This window comes from Mycteria americana (assembly GCF_035582795.1).
Source record: "Mycteria americana isolate JAX WOST 10 ecotype Jacksonville Zoo and Gardens chromosome Z unlocalized genomic scaffold, USCA_MyAme_1.0 Scaffold_18, whole genome shotgun sequence".
In the NCBI taxonomy this organism is placed as follows: domain Eukaryota; kingdom Metazoa; phylum Chordata; class Aves; order Ciconiiformes; family Ciconiidae; genus Mycteria; species Mycteria americana.
The window spans coordinates 11,722,565-11,742,342 of NW_027445436.1; the positions used below are offsets into that span (position 1 = coordinate 11,722,565).

A 19,778-nucleotide genomic window follows, 5' to 3' on the forward strand; every position below is an offset into this window, starting at 1 on the left:
GTTTATATCTTAATTGACTTTTTAACAAACAGAGCCCTGCAACTGTAATAAAGAGTTTATTAAATCCATAATCCTGCCTGGATATTCACCTGTTAACTAAAGAGCACACAGCTCTGAACCAAGATGCTTATCTTTGTCTAAAGCCATATGTGGATGCTGATTTCTGTGCAATACTTTGATGCCACCCCAGTTTGCTCTTGATGGTCTATCAAAGGAAAATGTGGAATGAGGAGCGTGGAAAGGCCATAGATTTGCTGTGATATATGAATGCATCAGCTCAAAACATCAAAAGGGATACAGGCTTCAGCCTCTCCTCCAGTATTTTCTTGTCTCCTGCTATCTGCTACTGTACTGGCAATTTGCATTGCTTCCCTCCAGCTCACTGCTAGCCAAACATCAGCAGGCTCCCTCCTTGGTAGCTGCAACAGCATGCAGGTACCACTCAGTTACTTGGCAAAGGTTATGTCCCCTGTCCAACCAGCAGCTTGTCACATGCTGCATCAGGAGCTGGAGTGAGGGTGGGATGCTGCAGGCCACCTATGTTACACCCCTCTTTCCCCCTGCAGCTCTGTGCCACAGCTCCATGACAGCAGTGGGTCATTTCCTGGTCCTCATCCCCAAGAGGAGACACCACTGCCCTGGGCAGCAGCGCACACCACTTTCAGCAGTGGTTCAGGCAGTCCCTTCTCCATTAAACATCCCATCTTTGAAAAAGGATATCACCATGGAGCTCTAAAGTACAGCAGAAAGTTGCCAGAGCACAACACAAAAGGTTTTCTAACACATGGGCTTTGTGATTTACAGTTACCTCTTCTCACCACCCAAAAGAGATGGAGCTTGGAGAGATCGTTGTGGCTGAACATCGCAGTGAGAGGCAGTTGTATGCAGAGCAGAAGCCAAGAGCCTGGGACCTGCTGGGGAGAAGCAGAAATTGGATCCACCAAGTTTTTGGGTAGCTCACAGGAGAAATGAAAGAATATGGAGAGTGGATTAAAAGTAAGCAGAGGGATATGTTTGGGGTGCTCTGGCTAGGAAGAGCTAGCTGGGAACATCTATATTGCCAACAGTACTTTCAGTGCTGGGGCACGAGATGAGGAGCCATTTCACCCCCCGAGGCAGAGCAGAGGCAGCGTAGTCTGAGCTCACTGCAAAATTCTGGCCTTTTAATCCAAATCATTTTATTCTCAGGAAGGGGATCTCACTGCATCCTCTTGCCATTACCATGGCCGCAGGCATAATTCAGCACAGGCAAAAGGTGTCTTTTACACTTAATCAGTTATGTGTCATTAGCATCACATTCCTTATAGCAGTGCCCAGAATCACATGTCAGGGCTGGGGATTTAGTCTTGTTCATAAGTACTTTAGATCAGCAACCATCTCCTTGTCCGCATGTGGGCTGGCGATGGGGACTTGACTCCTGATTGTGTGGGCAAAGGCTCTTGTATTACCAGCCTTGGGGGAGCAATAAGTACTGTGGCTGTTATGTTGCTATAAAATACAAAGCAAGTACTGATCTCAAAGGTTTACTGTCCAGACAGGAACAATACATGAGCAGATGGTCTGCGTTAACCAGAATTATTAGGGATTTGGGGCTTTGAGAGGCTATGTAGGACTGTGGGTCCTCTGTCAAGACTAGGTTCTTTAGCAGTACAACTCCAGCAACAGGAGAGAAATAAGAGACAGCCGTGTACAGCCAGGCTGTGCAGTGGCTAACGTTGGTGGAGGAGGTTGGCTGAGATGCCTCCAGGTAGGGAGCTCATCAGGCTGTCAGTGTGATCCCCAGCCACAGAGGAACATCTCCTCCTGCTTTCTCTTTACTCTGGTGGTCCATGCTTGGTAGACAGCTTTTCTTACTCAGTTTCCTGAAAAGCTTTGGCCACTGCCCACTGGTTATATTTGAATACTTCCAGTTATACTTGTGTCTAAAACCATGAGCATTGCTGATATATTTCATAGCTCGACACCAAATATTAGTAAAAATCATTTCAGACAAGCCTGGTCATTTTTCTCTAAGGAACTCATTCCTCCCTGGTTGTAACTGCCTGGCTCCCCAACAACACACAGCTTGAGGGATGCTTGCGAAGCCATCCCTCAATTTGTGCTCCAGCCTCTTGGGAGGGCTCTCCCAGTGATGCTGAAGAGACGCAGAGTGGTACCTGGCCCTTCAAAGATCCTCCTACTTAAGCTAATCTCATCAGAAAGCAGAACTTGAGACTTGACTGTAAATATAACACAGGGAAGTGGAAAAGGAGGGAGTGGGGAAGAGAGGAGTTTTTAGGATTAAGTTGTTGCCCAGATTCAAAAAGTAGTCTGGCACTTTATACTGTGTCTAATTAACAATCTAAACTAATTGAATTAATTTTAAATATTTAAGAAGATGAAAGCTGCATATACACATTGCATGAACATATTGTACATGTAAGCAGCCCCTCTTTCTCATTTATTCTCCTTGTATTATGTTTAATAATGCACAGCAGTACAGAAATGGTTACACCTTTCCCAGAAGCGTGGCAGAAAAAGACTTCAAGTCAATTTGCAGTAGAAGAGCCAGCAGCAAAAAGTTATTGCAGTGCTACAAGACCCTCCTCACCCCATGGAGATCATTAGGAGCATTGTACATAGATGCCCTCAGACAGGCTGCCCTCAGCCCCACACACATCCCACCTTCCCCCTGCACTCACCTGAGGTACCGGAGCTTGGTGCCGGTTTGCTCTGTCTGGGTTCAATAGTCTTCTCTAAAGAGCACTGGCTCTTTGTCCTTTGGAAATGCCTCTTTCCCCTGAGTACAGTCCAAGCTATAATAACTATTCTCTTAATTTAGGTTCTTTGGTTCCCAAAGTACTTTTTTAGACACTTTTGACAGTTTGACCCCATCTCCTATATACAGTGTACCTCCATGTTATGGGTCCCTAAAACAGCAAAAGTGTTTCCTTTTCATATTTCCCTATCCACGTACAAACTAGTTTCAGTCTTTGCCTAAGTTCCTCTCTGCATCTGAATTATACACCAAAAAGGGACTATCTCCTCATTAAATTTATACCAGAATCTTCAGCAATCTACCATGCAAGACAGACTATTCTTTGACCACCATAAATAAACCACTTTTTAATGAATCCCTCCATGAACTTTATAGCAGTGCCCAGTCCATCCCTATTAGCTTTTCAAGTGCCAGATGCAAAATACGCTCAGACAGAAATAAATCAGAGACCGGTTTTACAGTCCTGTTGATACATTGCTTCTGTTCTGTGGCCAGAAAGCGACTGTAAAGATGAGTGTGCTTTGAAGGAGTCCTGCTGAAATGATGCCTTTGATCTCCTCCAGATTAAGCCCCTAATGGTCCAGCTGGTGGACTGAATCTTGCAAGGGACCTCTCAGGTGATGTTTGTCAACAACCCTCTCAGCAGGCTGATTATTTTAGTGGGGATCTTCATCCAGAGCCCCTGGTAGATGCTCACAGGCTGTACTGGAATGACTGTGTCGACATTAACTGCGCTGGCCCTCAGTCAGGACAGGTAGGTGGTATCTCACATCCAGGCACTTAATAAAAATTGATCCTTATGGTATCAGGAACCCACTGATGGGTCGTAGCCCCACATTTGAGTACATTAGAGATAGCAGAGTGGCTTTCCTTATGGATGGTTTGGAAGCAGTTATGTGAGGACAGAGCTGTGGTCCAGGAAGAGCTTGCCTGTCCCCATAGTTGACTGTCTTTGTGAGAGCAGACAGATATCTCTCTCTGGTAGCCATCATCACAGTTATGTAGGTCCTTTGGGTCACAGGAAACCCTCTGGATCATCATCATTCAACAGTCTCCAAACTCCTGCCTTCCACACACCAGTGCAATGCAATATGGCAGTTACCTCACTGCTTTTTCATCCTTCCCCTACACTCCTTTCACTGGGAGCAGGACACTTATAAAGTGTGTTTCAGTGGGTCCCAGTGACAGGTCACCTTCAGCACAGCTGGCTACCTTGCAAACATTTCTTTCCATCACAGATCAGCTGTTGCAGCTGGGCTGCATGGCTATAACAGGATCTTGGTGGGACTGCTCATAGCCATCTTCTCTGATAAAGGGTGATACAGCTTAAACACATTGGAAGTTCCCTCTATGCCAGCAGCTCCAGCCATGGTGGCACTGGAAAGAGGCATTCATTGATGCACAGAGCTTGTGAGGCACGTTGGTAGGAGGTCAAGTGCACAGACAACACTGATTATAACACATGGACAAAGCAGCCCCACTTCAACGCTCTGCAAATGTCCCTCATCAGCAGGACACATTCAGGGTGGATGTCATTGTGTCCAACACTGCAATGGTTCTTCCTCATCCAGGCACTGAACTGACCTGGTGCTCTCCCTCAGGCTAAATTCAATCTTCCCCCTCTCAGACATGCAACCAGTCATGAGCAAAATTAATTCCTCCAAGTAACTCTGAATGCCAGACAATATCCTTTCAGGATTAAATTTACCATTTCTAAATATGGACCCTAACAGCACTGCAGAATCTAACAGCCTTAACTGAAATTAATTCAAGAGTCACATTTTAATCACTGTTAGAGATAAGATGCAAGACATTATTGCATTTCACTGCTTTTAAAATCTTCTTTTTTTCATATTTTATTTCTTTAGTCACTCTCAGCAAAGGTCATTTTGTAACAACCTCTCAAAACCTAGGACATCTTGCAAGAATGTTTAGTTTGAATGTTTGAATAAAATTCAAACTTTTCTTCATTCTTTTAGTTCACAAGACTCAAGGGTAGAGCTGAGAGATTTTGAAATTAGACATTTCAGTGATTTTTTTCAACTGATTTTCAGCGAAGCCTCCGAGGCGAGCAGCTCTGAGACAGAGGACCGCGTCGGGGGACCGCTGCTGGATCGGCGAAACCGCGGCAAAACCGCGCAGGGAAGGGAGGAAAAAGAAAAGGGAGGGCGCAGCCACCCCCCCGACCCCTGAGCAGGAAGGCGGGAGCTCCTGACGAGGACCCGGCTCTGACTCAGCGTGGGCGGGGACGAGAGTGACGGCGGAAATCCCCTTCCAGTACAAGAGCATCTCCCAGGGAGCAAGAGCGACCAGGAGCGCGGCGACCAGGACGGGCAAACAGGGCGTGGCGCGTCAGAAGGGCGTGGCGCGGCAGTTTGCGCAGGCAGGGCGTGCAGGGAAGGCGAAGTCGCCCTACTAGCTCAAGAGGAACTGTGAGAAGTGAGTTCATTCGGTAGTCCCCATCCTTCCAGAAGGAACTCAGCTATGGTCCTCACTCGTCAGAAAGCGATGCCCTCTATGCTCGCCAGAGTGGATGTGGCTACCCAGACGGAGCTGCTGGGAAAACATGCCGCCACCCAGGTCTCGGGCTGCAGGGAGTGCCTGGGCATCTCGCTGTTCACGCATGGCAGCTGTGCGGACAGCTGTGTGAGGTGCGACCAGGTGGATGACTTGCTTTGCATGGTGGCAGAGCTACAGGAGGAGGTGGAAAGGTTAAGGAGCATCAGGGAGGCTGAAAAAGAGATCGACTGGTGGTGCCAGGCTCTGCCCCCCCTGAGACGGGAACAAGAGCAGCAGCAGCCGCCAGTAAGAACCCACGATGAAGGGGATCCTCTATCCCCCCACACTGGGCTGAAGGCAGCAGCTCAGAGGAGGAGAGTGAATGGAGGCGAGTCCGCGCTCGTGGTGGCAGGCGAAGGCCCTCGTTGCCCGCCTCGCCCCCCCAGGTGCCTCTACACAACAGGTATGAGGCCCTGGAGGTGGAAGGCCAGTCAGTGGAGGATGGGGACGACAGTCTATCTATACCAGAGGTGTCGCCCAGGTCAGAAGAACGTACCTCTCGTCTTACCACCACCTCCACGAGGAAGAGAAGAAGGGTTATAGTTGTGGGTGACTCCTTTCTGAAGGGAACCGAGGGTCCGATATGCCGGACGGACCCTCCTCTTAGGGAAGTCTGCTGCCTCCCTGGGGCCCGCGTGAAGGATGTCACGAGGGTACTCCCTAGTCTGGTACGGCCCTCGGACTATTACCCCCTACTGCTCTTCCATGTGGGGGGCGATGAGGCTGCAACGCGAAGTCCTAGGGTGATCAAAAGAGACTTGAGGGCCTTGGAACGGCTAGTAAGAAACTCAGGAGCACAGGTTATTTTCTCTTCTCTCCTTCCAGTGGTGGGCAGTGACACCAGAAGGAACAGAGATGCCCAATCTATTAATGCATGGCTCCGTGGCTGGTGTCATCGCCATGGATTTGGGTTTTTTTGACAATGGGATGGCCTACACAGCACCGGGTTTGCTGGCATCTGATGGGATTCATCTTTCTCAAAGGGGAAAGAGAATCTTTGCTCAGGAACTTGCAGGGCTCATCGACAGAGCTTTAAACTAGACTCTAAGGGGGAGGGGGATAATATCAGGCTTGCCCGAGGGAAGCTGAGGGGCGGCGTGCCATGCTTAGAGGGAGCGGCTGCCAGCGAGGACACTCAGCCTGAGTCCTCGAGATGTGCGGGGTACACTTGGGCACAGCCGAAGTCGAGCGGAGTTGAGCCAGGGGATACTGAGGCAACGGGAGCCAAGAGGGAAACACCAGTGAAACACCTCAAAGCACGCAAGGGGTGTTCTTATATGAAGGAGGTGCGGGTGACAGCCCAGCTGAAGTGCCTCTACACCAATGCACGCAGCATGGGTAACAAGCAGGAGGAGTTGGAAGCCATTGTACACCAGGAAAACTATGATATGGTGGCCATCACGGAAACGTGGTGGGGTGACTCGCACAACTGGAGTGCGGCGATGGATGGCTATAAACTCTTCAGGAGGGATAGGCGAGGCAGGAGAGGTGGTGGGGTAGCCCTATACGTCAGGGAGAGTCTAGATAGTTTAGAGCTCGATGATGGTGTTGATAGGGTGGAGTGTTTATGGGTAAGAATCAGGGGGAAGGCCAACAAGGCAGATATTGTGGTGGGAGTCTGTTACAGACCCCCCAACCAGGATGAGGAGACAGATGAACTATTCTATAAGCAGCTGGGTGAAGCCTCATGATCGCTAGCCCTTGTTCTTGTGGGGGACTTCAACCTGCCGGATGTCTACTGGAAATACAATACAGCAGAGAGGAAACAGTCCAGGAGGTTCCTGGAGCGTGTGGCAGATAACTTCCTGACGCAGCTGGTGAGTGAGCCAACGAGGGAAGGTGCCCCGCTGGACCTCTTGTTCACCAACAGAGAAGGACTTGTGAGCGATGTGATGGTTGGAGGCTGTCTTGGGCAGAGTGATCACAAAATGATAGAGTTTTTGATATGTGGAGAAGCGGCGAGGGGGGTCGGCAAAACTGCCACCTTAGACTTCCGGAGGGCAGACTTCAGCCTGTTTAGGAGACTGGTCGAGAGAGTCCCCTGGGAGGCAGCCCTTATGGGCAAAGGGGTCCAGGAAGGCTGGACATTCTTTAAGGAGGAAGTCCTAAAGGCACAAGAGCGGGCTGTCCCCAGGTGCCGAAAGACGAGCCGGCGGGGAAGAAGACTGGCCTGGCTGACTAGAGAGCTCTGGCTCAAACTGAGGAGAAAGAGGAGAGTCTATGACCTCTGGAAGAAGGGGCGGGCAACTCAGGAGGACTACAAAGGTGTAGCGAGGTTGTGCAGGGAGAAAACTAGAAGGGCCAAAGCTGAGCTAGAGCTCAGTCTGGCTGCTGCTGTAAAAGACAACAAAAAACACTTCTTCAAATACATTAGCAGCAAAAGGAGAGGTAAGGAGAATCTCCAGCCCCTAGTAGATGGGGGAGGAAACACAGTGACCAAGGATGAGGAAAAGGCTGAGGTACTTAATGCCTTCTTTGCCTCAGTCTTTATTAGCAGGGTCGAATGTTCTATGGGTACCCAGCCCCTGGAGTTGGAAGATAGGGATGGGGACCAGAATGGAGCCCCCATAATCCAGGGGGAAATGGTGAGTGACCTGCTGCACCACTTAGACACTCACAAGTCTATGGGGCCTGATGAGATCCACCCGAGAGTGTTGAAGGAGCTGGCAGAAGAGCTCACCAAGCCCCTTTCCATCATTTACCAGCAGTCCTGGCTAACTGGGGAGGTCCCTGCTGACTGAAGATTAGCGAATGTGACGCCCATCTTCAAGAAGGGCCGGAAGGAGGACCCGGGGAACTACAGGCCTGTTAGCCTGAACTCGGTGCCGGGGAAGCTGATGGAGCAGATCATCCTGAGTGCTATCACACGGCATGTAGAGAATAACCAAGGGATCAAGCCCAGCCAGCATGGGTTCAGGAAAGGCAGGTCCTGCTTGACCAACCTGATCTCCTTCTATGACAAGGTGACCCGCCTAGTGGATGAGGGAAAGGCTGTGGATGTTGTCTATCTAGACTTCAGTAAAGCCTTTGACACAGTCTCCCACAGCATTCTCCTGGAGAAACTGGCTGCTCATGGCTTGGACGGGTGTACTCTTTGCTGGGTAAAGAACTGGCTGGATGGCCGGGCCCAAAGAGTGGTGGTGAATGGAGTTTACTCCAGTTGGCGGCCGGTCACAAGCGGTGTTCCCCAGGGCTCTGTGTTGGGGCCAGTTCTGTTTAACATCTTTATCAATGATCTGGATGAGGGGATTGAGTGCGCCCTCAGTAAGTTTGCAGACGACACCAAGTTGTGTGGGAGTGTTGATCTGCTGGAGGGTAGGCAGGCTCTGCAGAGGGACCTGGACAGGCTGGATCGATGGGCTGGGGTGAATTGTATGAGGTTTAACAAGGCCAAGTGCAAGGTCCTGCACTTGGGCCACAGCAACCCCATGCAACGCTACAGGCTTGGGGAAGAGTGGCTGGAAAGCTGCCTGGCAGAGAAGGACCTGGGGGTGTTTGTTGACAGCCGCCTGAATATGAGCCAGCAGTGTGCCCAGGCGGCCAAGAAAGCCAATGGCATCCTGGCTTGTATCAAAAATAGCGTGGCCAGCAGGACTAGGGAAGTGATTGTGCCCCTGTACTCGGCACTGGTGAGGCCGCACCTCGAATACTGTGTTCAGTTTTGGGCCCCCCACTACAAGAGGGATATTGAGGTACTGGAGCGTGTGCAGAGAAGGGCAACGAAGCTGGTGAAGGGTCTGGAGCAGAAGTCTTATGAGGAGCGGCTGAGGGAGCTGGGATTGTTTAGCCTGGAGAAAAGGAGGCTGAGGGGGGACACCTTATTGCTCTCTTCAACTACCTGAAAGGAGGTTGTAGAGAGGTGGGGGTCGGTCTCTTCTCCCAGGTAACAAGTGATAGGACAAGAGGAAATGGCCTCAAGTTGCGCCAGGGGGGGTTTAGACTGGATATTAGGAAATTTTTCTTCACTGAAAGGGTTATCAAGCATTGGAACAGGCTGCCCAGGGAAGTGGTTGAGTCGCCATCCCTGGAGGTATTTAAAGGATGTTTGGATGAGGTGCTTAGGGACATGGTGTAGTGGTGGTTTTGGCAGTGTTAGGTTTATGGTTGGACTTGATGATCTTAAAGGTCTTTTCCAACCTATATGATTCTGTTATTCTGTGATTCTGTGATACTTTGAATTTCAGCTTTAGAAGTCAGCATTTCTTTAATAATTTCTTTTTTTTCTGACAAGATATATAACTGGCAGAAGCTTTGTATTTCAGCACAGAAATTAGGACACCATTTTCACTGAAGTGCTGATTTTTTTTTTCCCTACAGCTACAAGCAAGGAAATCTGTAAACTGCTCTGGGAACCAAATTTGTTATAAAAGAATAGGCTTCATTTGAGATTATACAAGGAGAACAAAGCATTTTTTCCACTGATAGTATCTACACAACAGGACACAAGACGTTGCTTTTGAAATGCCAAATAATTTGGGTATGTTTTTTTATTAGAACCAGCTTAATGACTTTGAAGGACTCAAATGCAGCTTCTTGAAAAAATCAAGTCTTTAAAATGAATTTTTGTAAACTGTGTAAACTTTTGTAAACAATATCTACTGCTACTTGGAGGTTGACCATAAGAATGGCTCAGCTCACTTATATCAGGAAAGCTCAGCTGGAAGCAGCAGAACACAGTCTATTGCCATCAAGGACATGACCTGGCCTTTCACTCTCTTCCACATGCTTTCTGGGCCCCATAAAAAAGATATTATCTTGCCAATATGCTACCACAAAGGCATTCATGCAGGACACCCACTTCAAGTGGAAATAAGGCAGTCTGGAAATGTCCTGAGGAAAGCAGATCTGGTGAAGTTTATATCCCAGGTTCTACAGCCAAGAACTTTGGTAAAAGTCATGGTATCTCAAGGTTTGCATGCTTTTTAGTGTTTGGTCTCTAAATATTTTGAGGGTCACCCCAAATAATTTACGTGCTAAATATACTCAATCATGTTTCCTAAGAAAGAAGCTCAGTTTTCAGAAAATGCCATATGATTTTGGGTGGTACCTGAGCAGCACACAGTAACATCAGTCTCATTGATATAAGCAGGAGCATCAAGGTCTAGGTCATACCTGGCACAACACCTTTCACAGCTCTGTTAGGCTCCATATGTCCTAAGGACTCCTCATTCCCCCAAAATAGTGTCTAACATAGTAAATATTTTCCATCTTTCTTAATGGAAGATTTTCCATCCTCTTTGATCACCTCATCTGTTTTATTTCTCTTCCAGAACCATCTTTTGATATCCTTCAAACTATTTAAACAACAAAAAAACCAAATTAATTTCCAACACCCTCTTGCCTCCTCAAGATGGCAGCTTTTTAGACCATCTAAAGTTCTCCACAGTTCTTAATGTGGCATTCCCAAAATTTGCTCTTCTGTTTCTTGTTATATTTTTCTACCAAATAAGAAGCCAGATTACCTTTCTCCATCCGTGCCTAAATGCTGTACTGGATGCATTTCTTCGTTGTCTTCCTGAGCCCAGCATAGCTAGCAGAGCGCTTGCACACTAGCCAACTGTCCTGAGAGAAGGGTGTGGAGATTATACCATCCGTGAATGGATGTGATAGTTGTTGCAAAAAGATGAACAGCATTCTGCAACTATTTGTCTGATGCAGACTAATATATTAAAGGTATTCACTACCTGATGTTTCTAAAAGGAATGGCATTGGCTTGCATTTACCAGAGCTTATGACCAAAGTGGTAGGCTGTTTCACCACTGTAAATGTTATGAACAAGTTATATTTGTTTCTCTTCTCCTTCTGTTCTCAGTCCAATCCTGTTCAGTGCTTTTGGGATCATCTTCAGTAAGTGGGACCTTCCTGTTTTCACTCTGCCCTTCAATATTGCAGCGACTTGGTACTTGGCAGCCACAGGACACAGCCCCTTCTTCCCTACAACCCTCATCAAGCCTGTAGCATCAGTGCCAAATATCACCTGGTCTGCAATCAATGTGCCACTGGTAAGCTTCACTCCAACAAGTTTATGCTATTTCATTAGAAAGGTGAGTGTGAAGGCATTCAGCTTGGGATAACAATTTCACATGGGTCAGAATGGCTATATGATATGTACAGCCAGTAGCAATTCACAGAAATACGTGGCTCGGTTCAGTCTGTAGAGGACAGTGCCATAAAAGCCCTAGGGAAAGTCCTGGCTGATCCAGCAGAAAGGCTGATCGAGCCTGAGGGAAAAGAGCTGCTGAATTTCTCACTTCACTTAAAATTGGACTGCCCCAAAACAAGTCTTGAGTGCTGTCAGTACAGAAGCACATCTGGATATACACTCCCGCTGTCCAGATATGGTTAAAAGAACATCAGCAAGACAGCCAGTGACAATATGAAAAGACAGAAGAAACATCAGGATTCCGAAGGGACAGAAACTCATTTATACCCAGTCCCCTCAGGTCTAGCTCTAGCTCTGGAGGATCACCTTCCCAAAGCAGCATAAGGGTAACTGATATGCTTCATATAATATATAATAAACTCAAATCAACCAGGCTCACCATAGTACTATTGCCTAGGAAGGTTACCGTTTTTCTCCCTCACTAAAGGCACCTAAAAAAAAAAACCAAAACCCCAACCCACCATCCACCATATTACCATCCCAAAAGAAATAAAAGTCCATCTTGGACTGATGAAGTTCAAACCAAACAGTGAACTAACTCTGGTTCGAAAGGCATGAGAGCCCACATTTACCCATCAGTCCCACTCAGAGCCAGGGTTGCTTCCTTCCTTTCTAACCAATAGCTTGGACAAAATAACTGCTGTGTCCTTCTGAGTACAGAGATACAATAACATGCCCTTTTCTACTGGCTGCTGCAGCTCTTGCAATCCATCCCAGTTGGTGTTGGTCAAGTGTATAGTTGTGAAAACCCCTGGACTGGAGGCATCTTCCTTGTTGCTTTACTTATCTCCTCCCCACTTATTTGTTTACATGCTGCAATTGGATCGACAGTGGGGATGTTTGCAGGTAAGAAATATTTACCAGTCATTTTTTAACTAGGGTATCTTGACGCTAGCCATTATGTGACTCTGTCCAGACTTTAGAGTTGCATGGGCTTGGACATACTTGGGACAACACTCCCATTTTTTAAACTGTCTCTAAATTTGGAAGAACTTACTGAAGGTCACACAACATGGTGAAGGCAAGAACAGAAGCAGATTTTCTTTAAGCTTTGAATTTGTTATTAGATTTGTAACTCAGGCAGGTGGTTTGTTCCACCTTGCTTAACCCTCCTGCCATTGGATGTGATGAATCCCACGGAGATGATGATAAAGAAACCTAGAGAAATAGTTTCAGAACTGATCTCTTGCCACCACAAGTGTTTTAAATTACCACCACATGCAGATGTCTACCTCAGAGCTGATCAGTCAATGAAAAGAAACAGACTTTTCTAGGATGCAATTCATTCTATCCTGCTGCAGATTTGTAAAAATAGCTAAATGAATGCCACTCAGAATGGCCTGTCTCTCCACTAACCAGAGAAACAATCTTAAATTAAGAGAGATGAATCAGACCCTTAAAGTTAGACAAGATTAATGCCACTTATGTGACCGATTGTAATAAAAAATTATGATGGAATAAGTGTAGTCTGAGACAACAACCTTGGAAAAGGCACAGTCATCCAACAATAAGTTCTCTGTGCTCTCAAGCACTTTGTACAAGATGTGAGCTGCCTTATATTTGTTTTTTTAAACAAAACTATCCATTATTTGTATGGTTAAGAGCATTTGGCAAGTTTTGTACAGGTCTGACATTTAATCTAGAAGAGAAAGGTCAGGGGAAAGTATCTGGGGATAAGCATGGCGATGAAACAGAAGACAAATGAGGACATTATAGCAGGAAATGTATTAATCTTAAGAGTGACATGAAGGTGGCCTGTGCACTACATATTGTGCTCTTCTTTTTACTGGTACTCCTGAAGCCTCTGTGAAATCCTGCAGAAGTAACTGCGACATTAGGTTTGGAGCAGACCCTCAGCTCCCAACCCAGTGGAGAATTTTCACAGCAATGATGGACTGACCACGTCTAGCATCTAGACCACATCTAGCAAAGGTCACTAGGAAGAGATGGAAAACCCTGCTTACTCCCACAAAAGACACTCAGCTGTACCTCTGATATTCAAGATCAGGGTACATATGAGGTTTAAACAGTACATGCAAGCAGAGCTTTCTGCAAGAACACCCAGGTGAGAAGGTCCTCCTACACTCTGGCTGGATCCTCCATCTGGTCATCTGGGGGACTAACTACAACACACTCAGTGCATACGCAGAAAGTTTTGCCTGAAATAAACCTTTGAGACTGGCCAAATTCCAACCCTAGGGACATTATCAGAGCTCAAAAATAATGAGCTTCATTTGATTTCATCCTTTTTCTGCATGTGTGTGTTATGCAAGTGTGAGCATGGTTAAATTTGTCTAGATGTCATAGGGAAGAGATGATGGATTCCCAGCAAGTGACGGGTTCTCCTGCAGATACCTCTCATACCTGACCTCACAGCCCTGTCTTTTGTCTTGCAGTACTGAGCATTGCATCACCCTTTGACAGCATCTACCTTGGCTTAGACAATTACAACTGCACACTCACGTGCATTGCGATTGGGGACATGTTCTATGCCTTGACCTGGCAGACTCATTTGCTGGCACTTGCCTGTGGTATGTATCTTTTACATAAAGGGAAGACAAAAATTTATGCATCCAGGCAGTCTATGAGTACTACAGGTTTAGAGTCAACATTGGGCTACCACTCTGCTGCAAAACTAGGTACTATGCAAGAGTTATTTCTGTGATGGCATCAGAGCTGAGCTTGGATGTGCAAGCTGCAAGCGTAGAGAGAAGGGCCTTTAGGCCCTGATAACCTAAAAACATCTAGAAAGGGTGGAAGTACTATTTGTGAAAGGAGCACAAGCTATGCCATGAGCAGAAGTTTAACAAATTAGCAACTCAAGAGATTCACAGAAGCAGCCTTTTCATAACTGTATGTATCATTAGAGGAAGTGTGTCATAAGAAGAGAGCTGTTGCACAAGGTCAGTTTAAAATCCATCTGCCCAAAGACCCCATCTCCAACAGCAGCCAAAAACAGACTCTATGGGAAGAGTTTAAGAACAGTGTAGCATATATAAAATTCCCATGAAGATTCACCCAGCCTCCAAACATTTGCATTTCAGTAGTTTTCTGTCCTGAGCACAGTTTCTGGATTGCTCCATAGCTTTCCCTTCCTTGACTTTGTCCTTGGGTGCCTTATCTCCTGCTTTGCCACCTCTGACATCCTGGGGCAAAGAGGCCCACTGCTAACTGCTTGTGGTTTGAAGCCACAGGACAGACACTGGTGGAGAATTTCATAGAATCATAGAATAGAATCATAGAATCATTTAGGTTGGAAAAGACCCTTAAGATCATCAAGTCCAACCATTAACCTAACACTACCAAGTCCACCACTAAACCATGTCCCTAAGCACCACATCTACATGTCTTTTAAATACCTCCAGGGATGGTGACTCAACCGCTTCCCTGGGCAGCCTGTTCCAATGCTTGATAACCCTTTCGGTGAAGAAAAATTTCCTAATATCCAGTCTAAACCTCCCCTGGAGCAACTTGAGGCCATTTCCTCTTATCCTATCACTTGTTACCTGGGAGAAGAGACCGACACCCACCTCTCTACAACCTCCTTTCAGGTAGTTGTAGAGAGCAATAAGGTCTCCCCTGAGCCTCCTTTTCTCCAGACTAAACAACCCCAGTTCCCTCAGCCACTCTTCATAAGACTTTGTCGCGGATGGAGTGAGCGTGCACTTCACTCGTTAGAGAAAAGTAAAAAATATAGTTTATTGATACAGAATAGGGAGTTAACAAAGTTCAATGCGACAGTGTTTTAACAAGATTCGATGGCGAGGTACACTTGATTATGTACTGCATAGAGGACAGGGTCAGACAAAACTGTCAGGGAGACCCTCCCGTTGAGTCATGAGGTTCGGAAAAAGATCCCCTTGCTTTCTAAACTCCTTCTCAGAGAGGAGTCTAGGTGCGGCTAGATCCAGTCCTAGTCCCAGACTTGGTCAACGGTTTATGTCTAAAGGATTATATATGTGCGCAATCAATCCTTTATATCACTTAGCTAAGATTTCAAAGTTTAGCATGCTATTAGTCACTTACCGAGGATCTGTTGCGGCAAGGAATCTCTCAACCTCGAGGAGTAACCTTGAGAGGCGTCCCTGCTCAAGGGGAGATCCTGGCGTGCAGCCCGCTGCCGTGCAGGAGAGCTCAAAGGGCCCTGGGCTGTCCACTATTTAAGGAGTAAGATGATTGACTTATGGTCATATTTGCATATCAGCAAGAGGTTTAGATCCCTGCTTCAGGCAGCCCTTGGCTACTTTGTTGCTATTCGTCCTCAAGGTCCAGCATAAGCTGGATGCAGCTATCAGGATGACTCCCACTGATGGTTACTGCTTGTGCAGGGAGTGGGGGGGGGGGGGAGCACACCGCCACAGACTTGCTCTACAGACCCTTCACCAGCTTCGTTGCTCTTCTTTGGACATGCTCCAGCACCTCAATGTCCTTCTTGTAGTGAGGGGCCCAAAACTGAACACAGTATTCAAGGTGTGCTCTCACCAGTGCCAGGTACAGGGGGATTGCTGTAATCCCCCACTGCACACAGGTCAAGTTGTGCCAATTAAAAAGAAATTAAAGATGAAAGAAATACCACCAATCACTTGCTCTTGACAAAACCCACAATCTTAATTCACCATCCATCTCTACAGGGCAGATAGGACCAAATGTAGTCCACATGGCCAGATGCAGCATTGGGGCATTTTAACTAATTGTTGAATTATAACATTAATCCTCACATCAGGTAGCTGGCAGGATACTTTACCATGCATTTGGACAATATTACTATTTCTGATAATTTCTTTGGAGAGATGAGCAAGATTTTCCTCATCTTGAACTGTCTTTGATCTTTTCTCAGCATTGTTTTGTGCCTGCTCTGGAGCAGCTCTTGCTAATGCCCTATCTGTGGTAAGTTTGAGGGTTTTTTAATGGGGTTTTGGTTTGTTTGTTTTAACTGTATTTTGATTTGTTATGATGTAATGCTAAGGAAGTGCCCCAAAATTCTCCATGTCAGTTTTGACAACATTGAAAGGAGAATGCTGCAGCCAATGGCAGGTCTTGTACAGCTTCTCTGTCAGTTGAATTGTGCACTTGCAGACTCTGCAGCTGATAATAAGATTTTAAAGACTTTGGAGCATGTCATCCACAGCAGGATTGTGCATGTATATGTGAATTCCAGCAACAGTGAGCGGTTTGAGATGCGACACTTAGTTGCAGGCAATATTTTTGAACAATTCCCAATGGTCTAAATTTTTCCTTGCTTCTTCTGAGATCTTTCTCCCACCCTACCCACAGATATTATTTAAGTTTGATCTGGATGTGAGAACTAAAATGGGGGGCAGACTGTTCTCTTAAATACAAAATGGTTGTATCCGGACAGATCAAGAAAGAGGTGAAGCCAGAAATGCCAAGCTTTGTTTTTTCTTTAAGATCTGAGAGATGAAAGCAAACCCATATTTTAATAAAATTGATTTAGTAAGTTAAAAGAAAAAAAATTTAGAACTAGCAGGTTCATGCATTAAATGTATTCATCCGGCATCCACTCAGTACTGTGTAGGTCCCTGCAGATGGGTTGCTTTGTTAAGCACACCTGCTTTTGGGATGCATCAGAAAAAAAGAACATTTACTTTTTCTTCTTGTGATCTTGTTTTTGGCAGACCTCAAGTCAGGTCAAGAGGTGGGGTCACAGAGCAGGACTGAGGGTTGGATGCAATGCCAGTAACACATGGCCATTGAGGACAGTCAATATGTGTGAATAGTACTCTCAGTACATGACATTTTACAGGACAGTGAGGGTAGGATTCAGCTCATTTATTAGAGAATTTAAATGTCTATGTGTGAGCTGGGTGTCTTGGCTTTCATTACAGTCAGCAGAGCTCTGGAGCCTGATTCAGTTGCTTCAATATTGGTGCCAAGTGCCATTCTGGCCAACAGCTGCATGTCCAAAAAGACTGAGGTCTCCAATGTGGGATGCCTTACGTAGCCCCGTACATTTCTGATAAACTAGATACCTCTGTGTGAGCAGATGAATTGACATTTGGTAGCAGAGGAGCTTCCCAGTCCTCCAGTGACCAGCAGGAACCTAGCTCACATGTAGCCCCCACCGTGTAGGCTCCTGCATCTGGGCATCCTTCTCTGGATCTGAATGGGGGATCCTGTATGGGGGGGTTCAGGAAGGCATGTCCTGTGTCACACTGTCCTCAGGGAAAGCGCAGGCTCGCCCAGCTTCTCAAATGCAAGAATTTAGGCAGAAGTTAGCAAAGGGAACAGGCAAAAAGAGGTATCAAAATTCACCTATCTGTCTGTCCTTTCCCCTCCCAGCTTGGGCTGCCACTCTGCACCTGGCCTTTCTGCTTCTCCACACTTCTCTTTTTGCTGCTAAATTCAGACAACCCAGCCATCTACAAATCCCCCTCTGCAAAGTCACCTACTCAGAAGCCAACTGGATCTACTACCTGAGAATGAAGAGAAGAGCATCAGAGAGCAGGAGAGAAGAGCAGAAACGAAAGGAGCAGAAACCCTCCAGACACTCAAAAATAAGCACAGGAGGCACCCCTCTGTGCAACCCCAAAACCCATCATGCTTACTGATTTCAATTCTCCATGAGTGTACAGTTTTGGGGCAGTTTTTCAGATGCTAGCCAAGCACACCATTGGCACAAACACCACCTTTGGCAGCGGTCTGCAGGCTGGGGATTCAGCATCCCACGCTCTGGAGGAAACATAATTTGCCCTTGAGCTAAGCTTTCCAAAAAGCACTCGGGTAACAGAATAATGGCTGTGTTATTGATCCACATCCTGTTAACTTGAAAGTCACCTCTTATCAATAATAATTGTAAGAATAGGCAGAAGAACATTAATGCTGACAAGAGGCTGTATTTAATTTCAGATATGTAATTTAACAAAATAAATATGCTGAGAAGGACTTGGTATCTAATAATAATAAATAATGTAAGAACTATGTCAAGAGCTGCACTTCAAATTAAGAACATGTATATTTGAAAGTGGAATAAACAGAGTGATCTCTTCCTTTCTTGTGTCCCATCAATGTCTAACCCTCTTAATCCCTCTTAACAGCTACAACATACACAGGTAAATATTCTTACAGAGTGCATACAAGTTTTGGTGACACCACCTGACTCCTCGTTAAGCCCCAAGACAATGAAGATATGAATATATATGCTTTAACGAGACTAGAAAAGTGACTAGCTAGCAATTATCAAACATTTTTCTTTTCCTTGCATCATTTTCTGTCTTACAAATAGAAGATCTCTCTCCTGCTGAATGCAGGATAGTAGGTCTGAATCCCTACACACATCCAGTGGGAAATAGGAAAACTTCATGTAAAGAATGAGATAAACATTTAATGCTGGTGGCAGTTACTGCAGTTCTTTCTCTCCTTTTCCTAGGGGAGCAGTTCCCTTGCATTAAGCCATGAGCAATGCACAAGTCAAAGGCTCCCCCTGATGTTTGTTGGGTGTCAGACTGGGATCTTCTCATGGGTCTTCAGTGTCTGGCTTGCCCCAGAGAAACCTCACAAGGCATCATCAGAGTTAGTCATGGGAAGCTGAGGACCCTCCTACCAATGTTCTCCCTGGGGGTTGGTTTCTAACAGGCTGTTGTGGTTTAAGCCCAGCTAGCAACTGAGCACCACACAGCCGCTCGCTCACTCCCCCCTGGTGGGATGGGGGAGAGAATTAGAAGAGTAAAAGTGAGAACACTCATGGGTTGAGATAAAGACAGTTTAATATGGAAAGCAAAAGCCGTGCATGCAAGCAAAGCAAAACAAGGAATTCCTTCACTGCTTCCTATGGGCAGGCAGGTGTTCAGCCATCTCCAGGAAAGCAGGTCTCCATCATGCGTAATGGTTACTTGGGAAGACAAACGCCATCACTCCGAATGTCCCCCCCCCTTCCTTCTTCTTCCCCCAGCTTTATATGCTGAGCATGATGTCATATGGTATGGAATAGCCCTTTGGTCAGTTGGGGTCAGCTGTCCCAGCTGTGTCCCCTCCCAACTTCTTGTGCACCTCCAGCCTACTCGCTGGTGGGGTGGTGTGAGAGGCAGAAAAAGCCTTGACTCTGTGTAAGCACTGCTCAGGAGTAACTAAAACATCTCTATTATCAACACTGTTTTCAGCACAAATCCAAAACATAGCCCCATACAAGCTACTATGAAGGAAATTAACTCTATCCCAGCCAAACCCTGCACATTCTCCACCCCTTAGTCCATGCCATTTACGTCATGCTCAGGTCCCACACTATCCAATACAACCTCATTAACCACTACCGCCCTTCCCATCCTTTGATATAATACACAC

At 46.3% G+C, this 19,778-nt stretch overlaps 1 protein-coding gene and 1 pseudogene across 1 annotated transcript in view; one reads left to right on the forward strand and one right to left on the reverse strand.

Moving 5' to 3' along the window:
- EPG5 (ectopic P-granules 5 autophagy tethering factor) overlaps positions 1-19,778 on the reverse strand; it is a 444,533-nt gene that overhangs the window by 263,655 nt on the left and 161,100 nt on the right.
- Positions 831-18,049, forward strand: LOC142402886 (urea transporter 2-like; annotated as a pseudogene).